Source organism: Bison bison, unplaced genomic scaffold (assembly GCF_000754665.1).
Source record: "Bison bison bison isolate TAMUID 2011002044 unplaced genomic scaffold, Bison_UMD1.0 scf7180017864482, whole genome shotgun sequence".
Lineage (NCBI taxonomy): Eukaryota > Metazoa > Chordata > Mammalia > Artiodactyla > Bovidae > Bison > Bison bison.
In genome coordinates, this window is record NW_011495042.1 from 5,595,862 (window position 1) to 5,601,058 (window position 5,197).

The 5,197-nt window shown below is 49.1% G+C and overlaps 1 pseudogene; it reads left to right on the forward strand.

Annotated features, from left to right (window-relative positions):
* The first annotated feature begins 1,746 nt into the window (after positions 1-1,746).
* On the forward strand, positions 1,747-2,302 carry LOC105004749 (annotated as a pseudogene).
* Positions 2,303-5,197: the final 2,895 nt, after the last annotated feature.

A 5,197-nucleotide genomic window follows, 5' to 3' on the forward strand; every position in this document is an offset into this window, starting at 1 on the left:
GGGGGCTCCTCCTTCGGTCCTGCAGGGCCCTGGGCACCCAGCCTCGCCCCTGCACGGTCTGGTCCGGGTTTGCTCCTCGCTCTCCTCCATCCCCCCCGAGTCCCTGCAAGGCGGCAGCCCTGTTCGGTCCACCTTTTTCCTAATTGAATTCTCCCTATTTTTGCCTCTGTCACCCCAGGCAAGGCAACTAAATGCACTGCGGAGCTCTGGTAACAGCTTCCTAAGGGGTCTCCCTGCTCGTCTTCCTCCATTCCGGTCCAGGCTGACGTTTGAGCCTGACGGGTCCCTGCCCAAAGCCCTTCAAGGGCAGAGTAGGACTGGAAGACACGGAGTCAGATTTTCATTCCGGTTTGCTAAGGCTGACGTGATGCCCAGCACATTGCTTTCTGGAACGCTTGGCTGCTTCATCTACGAAATGAAGGCATCACCTCCTCCCACAAGGCTGTAGAAGGAACACAATGAAAAACGCATGTGAAATGCATCAAGGGCGTTTAGCCAAACCCAAATTTAGCTATTACTACTTCTGTTATCCTTGAGAGGCCGGGCTCATCAGGGGAGAAGGAAAGCATGTCTGAAAAGTCCCTGTCCAGGAATTCAGACTACATCCTGAAGGGCCCCGTGTCCCGGAGCAAGTTTCTCTGTGTGTGCGTGCGTGTGTGTGTGTGTGTGTGTGTGTGTGTGTGTGTGTGTGTGTGTTATTCTGTCGCTCTGTCGTGTTCAACTCTTTGAGACCCCATGGACTGTAGCCTGCCAGGCTTCTCTGTCCATGGAATTTTCTCGGCAAGAATGCTGGAGTGGGTTGCCATTTCCTCCTCCAGGGGATCTTTCTGACCCAGGGTTCAAACCCACATCTCCTGCGTCTCTTGCGTTGGCAGGCAGATTCTTTAACCACTGAGCCACCAGGGAAGCCCCGCAAGTTTCTTTAATTATTCACGAAGAGGTGAACTCTTACCTAGGATCCCATTTCCATAAGAAACTGCATTTCATGTGCCCCTTGCTGAGCTCAATCCATAAGGCAAAGGGGAAAAGACTCTTCCTTACCCTTAATATTAAATACAAATATTAGAGAACTTTGGTGCGGGTTTTTTGTTTGTTTGTTTTACCACTTATGAAGCACTTTCCTACCCAGCATAGAATTTGGAGACGATTTTAATGGGAAGAAAGTACAGCCAAATCTTAATAGTGATAGTCTCTGGCGTGCTGCGATTCGTGGGGTCGCAAAGAGTCGGAGACGACTGAGCGACTGATCTGATCTGATCTGGATGGTGGGATTTGAGGTGATTTTAACCTTACTTGTGTTTCCCTAAAGCTTCAAAATCTTCTGCAGTTTCAGAGCTGAATAGAAACAATGGTTGCATAATATTGTGAATGCAATAAATGCACTAAATCGTAAAGTGTAAAATTTTACGTTATGTGAATTTCACCTCATCCAAAAGATCTCCTGCAATACTACACACGCGATTTCATACTCATTTATGAAAATGAGGTTTGAGGCGAGAACAAGCAAGGACTTTTAAGGCTCAAAGGCAGTTCAATCAGCAGTCACTCTCCTGCTCCCATGTCCAAGTCATAATCCCAGGCAGCCAGCCTGCAACGCGCTCCTCCGTCCACCAGGGGGCTCTGAAGAGGCCTGGCGTCCCCACTCGAGGGAGGGCGCCAGCTCTTGCTCTTGCGCCTTCGGAGCACCTGTGCGCGCGTGGGGCGTGGCCCGCGTGGCCGCCTGAAGGGCCGGGCGTCGCCCACTCGGCTGTGTCCCTGTTGCCTCTCGCCTGACTGAGTGACTTCATGTCTGACAGACTTCGTGTCTGACTGAACTGCCGCCCCGAGTCCTTGCGAGCCCCCCATCTCCTCGCCCCCCGGCCCCAGCCTTCTTCCGTCCGTCCGGGCGGGTCCCAGACTTCCATCTCCCACCCCGAGCGAGTTCCCGGTCCCGCCTGCTGTCCTCCGGGGGGCCCTCGGTGACCCCGGCCCCATGGCGCTGCAGGCGCTGCAGAGCTCGGGGGTGGCCTTCCGCAAGATCCTGTCTCACTTCCCCGAGGAGCTGAGCCTGGCTTTCGCCTACGGCTCGGGGGTGTACCGCCAGGCGGGGCCCAGCTCAGACCAGAAGGTGAGCCCGGGAGGTCCTTTGCCTTCGGTCCCTCCCGAGCCCTGGAGCTGCCGGGCCGCTCTGCGCATCCCCGTATCAACTCGCGAAGTCCTGACACAAACCCTACGAAAGGGCTCTTAGCAGAGCGGCAGCCTGAGCTGCGCTTCCAAAGACACGTAGGAGTCCGCTTGGGTCTAAGAGCGGGAGATGCAGTTATGTGCAGGGAAGAGCTGGTGCCTGGACAAGACGGGAAAAAAAAACAAACAAAACACTTGGCCAGGTCCTCGTTCAGTGTTCTCGAGTTTTCTGGAAAGCTTAAAAAAAAAAATTGATAATCTGGGTTCCAGTTGCGGAGATTCAGATATAATTAGTCTGGGATGAGCCCAGGCTTTAGGAATTTAAAAAACGTCCTAGTCCCAGGTGATTGTATCTCGCAGCCAAGCTTGAGGGTTACGTCTCTGGCTGTAGGAGAAAATACAAAGTGATTCTCCTGACTTTGGGAAGCTGGTGGACGGATGGTAGACTTAGGGCATTTGCAGTGACTTTAACAAATAGCAAGGGCATCCCTGGTAGTTCAGCTGGTCAAGAATCCGTCTGCAATGCAGGAGACCCCGGTTTGATTCCTGGCTCCGGGAGATCCCCTGGAGAAGGGATAGGCTTCCCACTCCAGTATTCTTGGGCTTCCCTGGTGGCTCAGACAGTAAAGAAATAGCCTGCAATGCCAGAGTCTTCGGTTCAATCTCTGGGTTGGGATCCCTTGGAGAAGGGAACAGGTACCCACTTCAGTATCCTTGCCTGGGGAGTTCCATGGACAGAGGAGCCTGACAGGCTACAGTCCATGGCGGGTCACAAAGAATCTGACACGACTGAGCAACTTTGCACTTGGCACTAACTAAATCTGAAACCTGTATGCAAGTCAAGAAGCAACAGTTAGAATCAAACATGGAACAATGAACTGATTCAAAATTGGGAAAGGAGTACGTCTAGGCTGTATATTGTCACTCTGCTTACTTAACTTATATGCAGAGTACATCACGTGAAATGGCAGGCTGGATGAAGCACAAACTGGAATCAACATTGCTGGGAGAAATATCAATAACCTCAAATATGCAGATGACGCCACCCTTATGGCAGAAGGCAAAGAGGAACTAAAGAGCCTCTTGAAGGTGAAAGGGGAGGGTGAAAAGCTGGCTTAAAACTCAGCATTCAACAAAGGAGGATCATGGCATTCAGTCCCATCACTTCATGGCAAATTGACGGAGAAACGATAGAAAGAGGGACAGGCTTTACTTTCTTGGGTTCCGAAATCACTGCAGATGATGACCACAGCCATGAAATTAAAAGACACTTGCTCCTTGGAAGAAAAGCTATGACCAGCCTAGACAGTATAATAAAAAGCACAGACGTTACTTTGCCAACAAAGGTCTGTCTAGTCAAAGCTGTGGTTTTTCCAGTAGTTGTATGGATGTGAGAGTTGGACTATAAGGAAAGCTGAGCACCAAAGAATTGATGCTTTTGAACTGTGGTGTTGGAGAAGACTCTTGAGAGTCCCTTGGACTGCAAGGAGATCCAATCAGTCCATCCTAAAGAAAATCAGTCCTGAATATTCATTGGAAGGACTGATGCTGAAGCTGAAGCTCCAATACTTTGGCCATCTGATGTGAAGAACTGACTCACTGGAAAAGACCCTAATGCTGGGAAAGATTGAAAGCGGGAGGAGAAGGGGACGACAGAGGATGAGATGGTTGGATGGCATCACCGACTCGATGGACATGCGTTTGAGCAAGCTCCAGGAGTTGGTGATGGACAGGGAAGCCTGGTGTGCTGCAGTCCATGGGGTCGAAAAGAGTTGGACTTGACAGTGATTGAACTGATTGAACTAACAGGGAGAGTTAGTGGGTGAGCAGTGTGTTTCTCTGACCCAGGACATTTACCAAGTCTGTTTAGGGCAAGGCGTTGTTACGCTTCAGAATTGGCTGAGCATAACAGAAGTGAGGGTACAGTTTTCCTTGTGATTGCAGATTTTTTTTTTTTCTGCAAATGGGGGAAAACAAGTTTGCTTCCAAGGTGGAGTCAAAATTTAAGACATAAAAAATGGCAGACATATTTGCTGTTTAATGAGGCTTTTGATTGACTTCAACAAGGCTTTTGAGCTCCTGCTGAATTAAGGTAAAAGGAGCAGGAGTCTAGATAGAGATGTTTTCTGTATGTGCAGCTCCTGTTCCGGACTGGGTTTTTTTGTTTTTGTTTTTTAAATAAACAAAGGAAATGGTCACGTGCTGTCTGCTCTAGGGCCTCTTGGCTTTGGACACCTGGCTGTAACCTTTCAGTTAATCTTTCCCTGTTCACTTCCTGGTGAGGCCATCTATACCATGCCTTGAATTTCCTGGTTCCCACCTATACTAGTGTTTAAGTAATGTGCTTATTTTGTATTTTATTGTGCTCAGTTGCTCAGTCTTTTCCAGCTCTTTTCAACCCCATGGACTGTAGGCCACGTGGCTCCTCTGTTCATGGAATTCTCCAGGCAAGAATACTGGAGTGGGTTGCCATTTCTTCCTCCAGGGGATCTTCCTGACCTAGAGATTAAACCCTCATTTCCGTGTCTCCTGCATTAGCAGGTGGATTCTTTACCACTGAGCCACCTGGGAAGCCCCCTAATTTAAGGAGTACATGGAACAACAGACTGGTTCCAAATAGGAAAAGGAGTACGTCAAGGCTGTATATTGTCACCCTGCTTATTTAACTTCTATGCAGAGTACATCATGAGAAACGCTGGGCTGGAAGAAGCACAAGCTGGAATCAAGATTGCCGGGAGAAATATCAATAACCTCAGATATACAGATGACACCACCCTTATGGCAGAAAGTGAAGAGGAACTAAAAGCCTCTTGATGAAAGTGAAAGTGGAGAGTGAAAAAGTTGGCTTAAAGCTCAACATTCAGAAAACTAAGATCATGGCATCTGGTCCCATCACTTCATGGCAAATAGATGGGGAAACAGTGGAAACAGTGTCAGACTTTATTTTTGGAGTCTCCAAAATCACTGTAGATGGTGACTGCAGCCATGAAATTAAAAGACGCTTACTCCTTGGAAGGAAAGTTATGCCTGGCGT